At 40.8% G+C, this 12,054-nt stretch overlaps 1 pseudogene across 1 annotated transcript; it reads left to right on the top strand.

Moving 5' to 3' along the window:
- Positions 1-5,019: 5,019 nt before the first annotated feature.
- On the top strand, positions 5,020-11,014 carry LOC311109005 (tissue factor-like; annotated as a pseudogene). Its single transcript has 6 exons — positions 5,020-5,256; positions 5,538-5,646; positions 7,397-7,590; positions 7,850-8,034; positions 9,858-10,032; positions 10,365-11,014. The product of its transcript is annotated as a tissue factor-like (transcript).
- Positions 11,015-12,054: the final 1,040 nt, after the last annotated feature.

Genomic DNA, 12,054 nt, shown 5'->3' with positions numbered 1-12,054 from the left:
CAAGGTCCTGGAGTGGCCTAGCCAGTCTCCAGATCTCAACCCCATAGAAAATCTTTGGAGGGAGTTGAAAGACTGTGTTGCCCAGCGACAGCCCCAAAACATCACTGCTCTAGAGGAGATCTGCATGGAGGAATGGGCCAAAATACCAGCAACAGTGTGTGAAAACCTTGTGAAGACTTACAGAAAACGTTTGACCTGTGTCATTGCCAACAAAGGGTATATAACAAAGTATTGAGAAACTTTTGTTATTGACCAAATACTTATTTTCCACCATAATTTGCAAATAAATTCATTAAAAATCCTACAATGTGATTTTCTGGAATTGTTTTTCTCATTTTGTCTGCCATAGTTGATGTGTACCTATGATGAAAATTACAGGCCTCTCTCATCCTTTTAAGTGGGAGAACTTGCACAATTGGTGGCTGACTAAATACTTTTTCCCCCCACTGTACATACATACAGTGAGGGACAAAAGTATTTGATCCCCTGCTGATTTTGTACGTTTTGCCCACTGACAAAGAAATGATCAGTCTATAATTTTAATGGTAGGTTTATTTGAACAGTGAGAGACAGAATAACAACCAAAAAATCCAGAAAAACGCATGTCAAAAATGTTATGAATTGATTTGCATTTAATGAGGGAAATAAGTATTTGACCCCCTCTCAATCAGAAAGATTTCTGGCTCCCAGGTGTCTTTTATACAGGCAACGAGCTGAGACCAGGAGCACACCCTTAAAGGGAGTGCTCCTATTCTCAGCTCGCTACCTGTATAAAAGACACCTGTCCACAGAAGCAATCAATCAGATTCCAAACTCTCCACCATGGCCAAGACCAAGGAGCTCTCCAAGGATGTCAGGGACAAGATTGTAGACCTACACAAGGCTGGAATGGGCTACAAGACCATCGCCAAGCAGTTTGGTGAGAAGGTGACAACAGTTGGTGCGATTATTCGTAAATGGAAGAAACACAAAAGAACTGTCAATCTCCCTCGGCCTGGGGCTCCATGCAAGATCTCACCTCGTGGAGTTGCAATGATCATAAGAACGGTGAAGAATCAGCCCAGAACTACACTGGAGGATATTGTCAATGATCTCAAGGCAGCTGGGACCATAGTCACCAAGAAAACAATTGGTAACACACTACGCCGTGAAGGACTGAAATCCTGCAGCGCCCGCAAGGTCCCCCTGCTCAAGAAAGCACATATACATGCCCGTCTGAAATTTGCCAATGAACATCTGAATGATTCAGAGGAGAACTGGGTGAAAGTGTTGTGGTCAGATGAGACCAAAATGGAGCTCTTTGGCATCAACTCAACTCGCCGTGTTTGGAGGAGGAGGAATGCTGCCTATGACCCCAAGAACACCATCCCCACTGTCAAACATGGAGGTGGAAACATTATGCTTTGGGGGTGTTTTTCTGCTAAGGGGACAGGACAACTTCACCGCTGAAGATGGGGTGGGGGGCAGTGCAAATAGTATGGGTAGCCATGATTAGCTGTTCAGGAGTCTTATGGCTTGGGGGTAGAAGCTGTTAAGAAGCCTTTTGGACCTAGACTTGGCACTCCGGTACCGCTTGTCGTGCGGTAGCAGAGAGAACAGTCTATGACTAGGGTGGCTGGAGTCTTTGACAATTTTGAAGGCCTTCCTCTGACACCACCTGGTATAGAGGTCCTGGATGGCAGGAAGCTTGGCCCCAGTGATGTACTGGGCTGTACGCACTACCCTCTGTAGTGCCTTGCGGTCGGAGGCCAAGCAGTTGCCATACCAGGCAGTGATGCAACCAGTCAGGATGCTCTCGATGGTGCAGCTGTATAACCTTTTGAGGATCTGAGGACCCATGCCAAATCTTTTCAGTCTCCTGAGAGGGATAGGCTTTGTCGTGCCCTCTTCACGAATGTCTTGGTGTGCTTGGACCATGATAGTTTGTTGGTTATGTGGACACCTAGTCTCTTGAAGCTCTCAGCCTGCTCCACTACAGCCCCGTCGATGAGAATGGGGGCGTTCTCGGTCCTCCCTTTCCTGTAGTCCATAATCATCTCCTTTGTCTTGATCACGTTGAGGATATATTGAAGCAACATCTCAAGACATCAGTCAGGAAGTTAAAGCTTGGTCGCAAATGGGTCTTCCAAATGGACAATGACCCCAAGCATACTTCCAAAGTTGTGGCAAAATGGCTTAAGGACAACAAAGTCAAGGTATTGGAGTGGCCATCACAAAGCCCTGACCTCAATCCTATAGAAAATGAAAAAGCGTGTGCGAGCAAGGAGGCCTACAAACCTGACTCAGTTACACCAGCTCTGTCAGGAGGAATAGGCCAAAATTCACCCAACTTATTCTGGGAAGCTTGTGGAAGGCTACCCGAAACGTTTGACCCAAGTTAAACAATTTAAAGGCAATGCTACCAAATACTAATTGAGTGTATGTAAACTTCTGACCCACTGGGAATGTGATGAAAGAAATAAAAGCTGAAATAAATCACTCTCTACTATTATTCTGATATTTCACATTCTTAAAATAAAGTGGTGATCCTAACTGACATAAAACAGGGAATTTTTACTAGGATTAAATGTCAGGAATTGTGAAAAACTGAGTTTAAACTTCCGACTTCAACTGTATATACTACTACTACCAATATATATATATTATTATTATATATATACTACTACTACCACTATATAGATTATTATATATACTACTACCAATATATAGATTATTATATATACTACTACCAATATATAGATTATTATATATACATTTACATTTTTGTCATTTAGTAGACGCTCTTATCCAGAGCGACTTACAGGAGCAATTAGGGTTAAGTGCCTTGCTTAAGGGCACATCGACATATTTTTCACCTAGTCGGCTCGGGGATTAGAACCAGCGATCCCTCAGTCACTGGCACAACGCTCCTAACCACCAAGCTACCTGCCGCTACTGCTATTGATAATACACACTATTATTATATATACTACTACCAATATATAGATTATTATATATACTACTGCTATTGATAATACTCTCCTATGGAGCAGCCTGGAGACAATACATTACACATATTACTAGGGATGCACAATATACCGGTGACAATATCTGTATCGGCTGATAATATATTAAATGGGTCCCACGTGGGGATGAAAGGCTGAAATTGGGCCGATATGTGGGGACAAACCATCGTCTACATTACACATCTATTATTATCACTGTTTTAACCTAATACCACTAATACACTACTGATATTACTACTGTTTTACCCTAATACCACTAATACAGTACTGATATTACTACTGTTTTACCCTAATACCACTAATACAGTACTGATATTACTACTGTTTTACCCTAATACCACTAATACAGTACTGATATTACTACTGTTTTAACCAAATACAGTACTGATATTACTACTGTTTTAACCTAATACCACTAATACAGTACTGATATTACTACTGTTTTAACCAAATACAGTACTGATATTACTACTGTTTACCCTAATACCACTAATACAGTACTGATATTACTACTGTTTTAACCAAATACAGTACTGATATTACTACTGTTTTACCCTAATACCACTAATACAGTACTGATATTACTACTGTTTTAACCTAATACCACTAATACAGTACTGATATTACTACTGTTTTAACCTAATACCACTAATACAGTACTGTTATTATCACAGTTTTAACCAAATAGGTAGCTTAGTGGTGAAGAGCGCTGTCCCAGCAACCGAAAGGTCGCTGGTTCCAATCGCCGACCAGGTGAAAAATGTCATTCCACAGTTGCTGGTGGACCAAAAAGTTTTTAGGCCCTGTTAGTAATACTATCATCATGATTAGTTTACCTGGGAACTCCTGTTAGTAATACTATCATCATGATTAGTTTACCTGGGACCTCCTGTTAGTAATACTATCATCATCATTAGTTTACCTGGGAACTCCTGTTAGTAATACTATCATCATCATTAGTTTACCTGGGAACTCCTGTTAGTAATACTATCATCATCATTAGTTTACCTGGGAACTCCTGTTAGTAATACTATCATCATGATTAGTTTACCTGGGAACTCCTGTTAGTAATACTATCATCATCATTAGTTTACCTGGGAACTCCTGTTAGTAATACTATCATCATCATTAGTTTACCTGGGAACTCCTGTTTGACCGTCGGACGGAACTCTGCTGAGAACACAAAGAAGGCAGACCTGAGGGAGGAAGAGGAAGTATACCCTAATACCCTAATAGAAAATGACTCAAGTAAAAGTCACCTAGTAAAATACTACTTGAGTAAAAATAGTAAAAGTATAAATCATTTCAAATTCCTTATATTAAGCAAAACAGACAGCACCATTTTCTTTTCTTTTTCAGACAGCCAGGGGTACACTCCAACACTCAGACATAATTTACAAAGGAAGCATGTGTGTTTAGTGAGTCAGCCAGTTCAGAGGCAGTAGGGATGACCAGGATGTTCTCTTGAGAAGTGCGTGAATTTGACCATTTTCCTGTCCTGCTAAGCATAAAAAATGTAACAAGTACTTTTGGGTGTCAGGGAAAATTGATGGAGCAAAAAGTAACAGTTAAGTACAGATACCCTAAAAAACGACCTAAGTAGTACTTTAAAGTAGTTTTACTTAAGTATTTCACATCACTGCTGATAATTAATTCATAAACACCTGATGGCAGAGAGAGAGGGTGATGGTCAAAACTTGGTAGCCTATGTAAGCCGTGTCAGCTGGGGCTGAATAGTCTTGAACGATCCTTGGACAGTGTATACACAGATAGAGCGCGCACGCACACTCCCTGTCTTGTCTGTCAGGAAAGCCATCAATCATTGAAGGCAGCTAGCTAGTTAGCTAGATAACTTACTAACGTTACTTGTTGGTGGCCCTTATTATAACTAACCTATAGAAGCTAGCTAGATGGAGCGATGGTCAGGTAACGTCAGATAGTCACATAGCTTTTACTTTGAAACCGCTAGAACACGTATCCTGTAGCAGACCCTCCTCTCTACGCCCACACTGTCTCTGTTCATTAATTCAATCTTCTAGACGACATTAGAAAAATGAATTCATGCAGTCGAAATTATTATCCGTCTTCGTTGTTTAAGGTCGGATATTGCTTAAAATAACCGTACACGGATCAATCCGATCGGATTACTGTTTTTATACTGACCTGTTGGAATATAAAATGATGAAAATGGAAAGGAAAATGTTTTTTATGACATTGTGTACTGTACTCTTCTTTACAAACTGTGTTTCAGGTGAGTCAAGTGGCAAATAAAATATAGCCTACAATCCTAAAAGCTGTACACTAGACAAATAGTATGGATAAATAAAATACTTATGCATATCGGCCTACTGCATTATTTAAAAGCCATAATGTCCAAATGTTTTGTTGCCAACTTCTTGGGACCAGCCTGGTTTACAGTACAGGCAATGTACCCTGTGACCCTCTTATGAAAAGGCACACTGTCCCTAATTATTTACCTTTCACTCAATGTCTAACATTACATGTAGTTAACTGATCTTGCTCTTCTTGTAGGGAACTATCCCAAGGCACAGAATGTTTCCTGGTTGTCGATCAACTTCAAAACACTGCTTATGTGGGATCCTGAACCTTCCAACTTTTCATACACCGTTGAATATTCTGTGTAAGTAATTAATTTACATACTGATTACTGGTTTTTGCACTTACAGGAAGAGATAACAATGAAATATTAAAAATATGTTGCCTATAACCACGTTATTGTCACGAATTCAGCCGAGACTGCTCATCCTCCTTGCTCGGGCAGGCTTTGGCGTTCGTCGTCACCGGAGTACTAGCTGCCACCGATCTATGTTTCTGTGTTCTACTTGTTTTGTCTATATTGCACACACCTGGTTCCAATTACAATAATTTGTTTCCCTATTTTACCCTCTGGTTCCCGCATGGTGTTGTGCGTGAATGTTCGTTGTCATTGACATGCGAGTCGGTATTTTCTTCCCTGCGTGGAAGATATGTTTATTTACTTGTGACAAGTAAAGTACGTCGTTGACTAAGTTCTGTGTCCTGCGCCCGACTCTGTCCTACCGCTACACACTGACGCATGAAAGTTATCGTGGGAGGTCTGCACTAACCTATTCCCAGACTCAGTCTCTGACCCTGAAGAGTCAGGGTGATGTGTTGGAAGGCAGTAGGAGGGCAGAACTGATGCGGTCAGACTACACTATTGATCTGCCAAAAGAGTTTTCAGAATTATACACAGAAAACGCCTAATTTGCATATTTCCCAGGGTTCATTTTATTTTTGAGTAAATTGTAGAGTTAACACCCTTGACTGTATTTGTTAGTTGCTGAATTCATTCCATTTAAAGTCCTGTGGCTTTCAACAAGTGAGTTCCTAGGCGAATGTTATCATTAAAATTAAACTCTGTGACAATACATTACATACTGTATATCATAAGGCCTTACTTATTGGTCTAGTTGATGGCCCTTTTTTACTCTAACACAGTGGTGTTACAAAACTCCTGGTTAAAATGCCACATCAGGCCTGCAAGTCACATTATGCTGGCTTGTAAAGGAATGTGGAATTGCTATTGCAATGCAGCCAGAGTTAGGACATCCACGTTAGATTTTTTTATTCACCTGCAACCTGCATTCAGAATTAATTGGCAGGGTTAGTAAACTTGATTAAAAAAAACACTACTTAAACCATTTAAATGGGAACAACCATTTCAGTAATGGGTGCAATACATCTTACTAACTGATTGGATTAGTTTAGAAAAATGTGTTATTTATCTTTGTGTAGCATAAGATTAATCAATCAATCAATGTAGGCTACATGCAAAAACACAGATATTAAAAACAATCCTAAAAAATCTACCTGCAGTAGAGCATGCTGGGAAATATGAAAGAGATGGGTGTGGATTTGATGGGACTGTTTTAATGTCCACAGTGTAAAACAATAACTCTGGTTATTAACACCAATACTGGGGGTTCTTTTACACTACCGAGTGTTCTTTTACACCACTTTAACTCCTGAATCAACACTAGAAATGTTACTGAAAATTCAACACTGGCCAATTTGCAGTGTACTGGCAAATAGATCAAGGGGTTTTGGAGCTGAAAAAATAAAGAATACAAATCTTTGTTTTAGTGAAGTGCAATGTGTGTGATATGTGGTGCAGAGGCCTGCAAGTCAAAGATTAACATTTGGTACTTTTCTTATTGTTGAACTAAGATTCCAATCCAGACCCAATGAACGACCTAAATGCAACAAAAAAACATGTTTGAAGATAATAATAATCCTTTGACTGAAACCTACCATTATGTCTATTTCAGTGTTGGCCAGAACAGAGAGAGGAACGCTAACAGTATCAGAATGATGTTGTGACTCAAACATAAATATCTTCTTTATTTCAGAATTGGTCAGAACAGAGAGAAGAACCAACACTGTATCAGGACTATGGCGACAGAGTGTGACCTGTCCAACTCTCTCGGGGACCTGAAGGCCATATACTCCGCTGATGTCCTCTCAAAACCCCTACTTGGTGTGAACTCTGACCTCATAGAGTTCCCCCACACAAGGTCGGAGAGGTTCACCCCTTACAATGACAGTAGGTACCCCACCATACAATGACACATTTTCCGCATGCCCTGATACATGGCTGTTGACACCTGTGGTGCCATAGGAATCAACAGCCATGTATCAGGGCACATTTTCTGCATGCCAGTGTTGAAATGTTGGTCATTCCATAAATCACTGGGAGAAAGAAGACTTTCTTTGTTTTCTATTCCAACTGCATGCCAGTGTCACCAAGTGGCGCCAGGTGTGACAAGCAAGCATGTCAACCTCTCGTGTTATTTCCCTTCCAGCGCTTATAGGCAGACCTGAGTTCAAGATTGAGGTGAGCAAAGACAAGAAGAAGATCACCCTGTATGTAGAAGACCCTCCCACAGCCCTGTTCAATGAGCAGAACCAACAGAGAACCATCCGGGATGTCTTTGCTGATGAGCTGCAGTACAAAGTCACCTTCGGGAAAGCAACAAGCACGGGAAAGGTAAGCTCAAAGGGGAGGGTAATAAAAATGGCAGCCCTACACTTTCCTAAAAGTACTGTAGGGCCTGGGGTCGAAGCAAATGACATAGAGGACATTTGTCAATGATGTAGGCTCCTTAAAGGAGCAAGTCAAGGAATTTAATTATGCTGAACAAAAATATAAAAGTAACATGTAAAGTGTTGGTCCCATGTTTGATGAGCTGAAATAAAAGATCCCATAAATGTTCCATACGCAAAAAAGCATATTTCTCTCAAATTTTTGTGCACACATTTCTTTACATCCCTGTTTGTTAGCATTTCTCCTTTGCCAAGATAACTCATCCATCTGACAGGAGTGGCATATCAAGAAGCTGATTATACAGCATGATCATTACACAGGTGCACCTTGTGCTGGAGACAATAAATGGCCACTCTAAAATGTGAAGTTTTGTCACACAACGCAATGCCGCAGATGTCTCAAGTTTTGAGGGAGCATTAAATTGTCATGCTGACTGCAGGAATGTCCACCAGAGCTGTTGCCAGAGCTGTTGCCAGAGCTGTTTTAGAGAATTTGGTAGTACGTCCAACTGGCCTCACAACCGCAGACCACGTGTAACCACGCCAGTCCAGGACCTCCACATCCGGCTTCTTCACCTGTAGGATGATCTGAGATGAGCCACCCAGAGAGCTGATGAAACTGTGGGTTTGAACAACTGAAGAATTTCTGCACAAACTGTCAGAAACTGTCTCAAGGAACCTCATCTGCGTGCTCGTCGTCCTCACCAGAGTCTTGACCTGACTGCAGTTCGGTGTCGTAACCGACTTCAGAGGGCAAATGCTCACCTTCGATGGCCACTTGCATGCTGGAGAAGTGTGCTCTTCACGGATGAATCCCGGTTTCAACTGTACCGGGCAGATGGCGTTGTGTGGGCGAGTGGTTTGCTGATATCAACATTGTGAACAAGAGTGCCCCATGGTGGCGGTGGAGTTATGGTATGGGCATGTATAAGCTACGGACAACAAGCACAAATGTATTTTATCGATGGCAATTTGAATGCACAGAGATACGGTGACGAAATCCTGAGACCTATTGTCGTGCCATTCATCAGCCGCCATCGCCTCATGTTTCAGGATGATTTTGCACGGCCCCATGTCGCAAGGAGCTGTACAAAATTCCTGGAAGCTGAAAATGTCCCAGTTCTTTCATGGCCTGCATTCTCACCAGCCATGTCACTCATTGAGCATGTTTGGGATGCTCTGGATAGCCGTGTACGACAGCATGTTCCAGTTCCTGCCAATATCCACCAACTTCGCACAGACATTGAAGAGGAGTGGAACAACATCAACAGCCTGATCAACAGGCCACAGTCAACAGCCTGATCAACTCTATGCGAAGGAGATGTGTCATGCAGCATGAGGCAAATGATGGTCACACCAGATACTGACTGTTTTTCTGATCCATGCCGCTACCTTTTTTTTAAGGTATCTGTGACCAACAGATGCATATCTGTATTCCCAGTCATGTGAAATCCATAGATAAGGACCTAATTAATTTATTTCAATTGACTGATTTCCTTAAATGAACTGTAACTCAGTAAAATCTTTGAAATTGTTGCATGTTGCGTTCATATTTTTGTTTTTGTTCAGTGTAAATTAAATGCATTAAGTGGATGATATGAGTTTGGCCAATCTTACTTCTGATTATATTGCATGGGAAATCTCTCTATGTGTGTTATGAATATATGATTGTTTTATGATAGTAAAACAGTAATGAACAAGTTATACAAATTAAATACATAAGAAAAGACATAATATAACCCCTTCTTTATGTAATTCTCCCTCTAGAAAACAAAGATCTCTGCAAGCAGTGAGATAGAGCTAGAAGAGGGGGATGTAGATCCTGGGGTGAGTTACTGCTTCAACGTGCAGGCCTACATCCCCTCCCGCAGCACAGACAAACAGCTGGGAGAGCTCAGTCAAAGACAGTGCTCACCGGGCGACGGAAAGTATTTATTTGAAGGTAAGGATACTAGCAATGCCAAGGTCATGGGTTCAAGTCCCGCAGGGATCACATACACATACTAAAAATGTATGCACTCACTGTCACTATACTGGAAGTGGCTTTGGATTAAAGCATCTGCTAAGTGGTATACGTATATATTATCGTGATAAATAGTACTACTGAGGTGTACTGTAGCAGGGTTGGTGTCTTTTATTCTCTAGTATACATTTCTGCCTCACGGGAAAGCCTTGATCTTTTTGACAAGTTGTGTTCATTAAGGACATTTGTTCCTGTTTTAATATATTCTGTAACTCGATAATTCATGTTGGCCATTATACATTCTTCTCCAGAGTATCGGATCGGAGTGATCACTGGGTTCATCCCAGTCTTTTGGGGGCCCTAAGCGAGATTCGGTTGTGGGAAGCCTCCCACCTCGCGGCAAAACATTTTAGTGGAGACGGTAGAGAGAAGTTTTAAGTTAATTTCCTACAATTCTACACATTTTGCCATATAGAAAATATATTCATGCTTTAAAGGTCTCAGTAGATAGTTTATATGTTTAAACTAAATTGTTTTGCATGAGCATTGTCTGGAGATCTTTAATATATATTAATACCAAACAGTTAGATGACAGAACATGATGTAAAATAATCAAACCAAAACTGTGGAATCTGGTCATATTATGGTACTCTGTTTGATTTTAATGGCATTTTCATAATAAAGTCTTATCATTAATTTGTGGTAATGTGTTTATCTTTGATATGAGACATTGTTGAAGAGTGGGGGCACTCCCTTTAAGAGTGTGCTCCTAATCTCAGCTCGTTACCTGTATAAAAGACACCTGGGATCCAGAAATCTTTCTGATTGAGAGGGGGTGTCAAATACTTATTTCCCTCATTAAAATGCAAATCAATTTATAACATTTTTGAGATGCGTTTTTCTGGATTTCTTTGTTGTTATTCTGTCTCTCACTGTTCAAATAAACCTACCATTAAAATTATAGACTGATCATTTCTTTGTCAGTGGGCAAACATACAAAATCAGCAGGGGATCAAATACTTTTTTCCCTCACTGTATATATACAGTTGAAGTCGGATGTTTACATAAGAATGTGAAATGTCAGAATAATAGTAGAGAGAATGATTTATTTCAGCTTTTATTTATTTCATCACATTCCCATTGGGTCAGAAGTTTACATACACTCAATTAGTATTTGGTAGCATTGCCTTTAAATTGTTTAACTTGGGTTGAGGTCAGGGCTTTGTGATGGCCACTCCAATACCTTGACTTTGTTGTCCTTAAGCCATTTTGCCACAACTTTGGAAGTATGCTTGGGGTCATTGTCCATTTGGAAGATCATTTGCGACCAAGCTTTAACTTCCTGACTGATGTCTTCAGATGTTGCTTCAATATATCCACATCATTTTCCTTCCTCATGATGCCATCTATTTTGTGAAGTGCACCAGTCCCTCCTGCAGCAAAGCACCCCCACAGCATGATGCTGCCACCCCTGTGCTTCACGGTTGGGATGGTGTTCTTCGGCTTGCAAGCAACCCCCTTTTTCCTCCAAACATAACAATGGTCATTATGGCCGAACAGTTCTATTTTTGTTTCATCAGACCAGAGGACATTTCTCCAAAAAGTACGATCTTTGTCCCCATGTGCAGTTGCAAACTGTAGTCTGGCTTTTATATGGCGGTTTTAGAGCAGTGGCTTCTTCCTTGCTGAGTGGCCTTTCAGGTTATGTCGATATAGGACTCGTTTTACTGTGGATATAGAGACTGTTGTACCTGTTTCCTCCAGCATCTTCACAAGGTCCTTTGCTGTTGTTCTGGGATAGATTTGCACTTTTTGCACCAAAGTACGTTAATCTCTAGGAGACAGAACGCGTCTACTTCATGAGCGGTATGACGGTTGCGTGGTCCCATGGTGTTTATACTTGCGTACTATTGTTTGTACAGATGAACGTGGTACCTTCAGACGTTTGGAAATTGCTCCCAAGGATGAACCAGACTTGTGGAGGTCTACCATTTTTTTCTG

This window comes from Coregonus lavaretus (genome assembly GCF_964263955.1).
Source record: "Coregonus lavaretus genome assembly, chromosome: 34".
NCBI classification, from domain to species: Eukaryota; Metazoa; Chordata; class Actinopteri; order Salmoniformes; family Salmonidae; genus Coregonus; species Coregonus lavaretus.
This window is presented reverse-complemented; position numbering and strand designations above follow the sequence as displayed.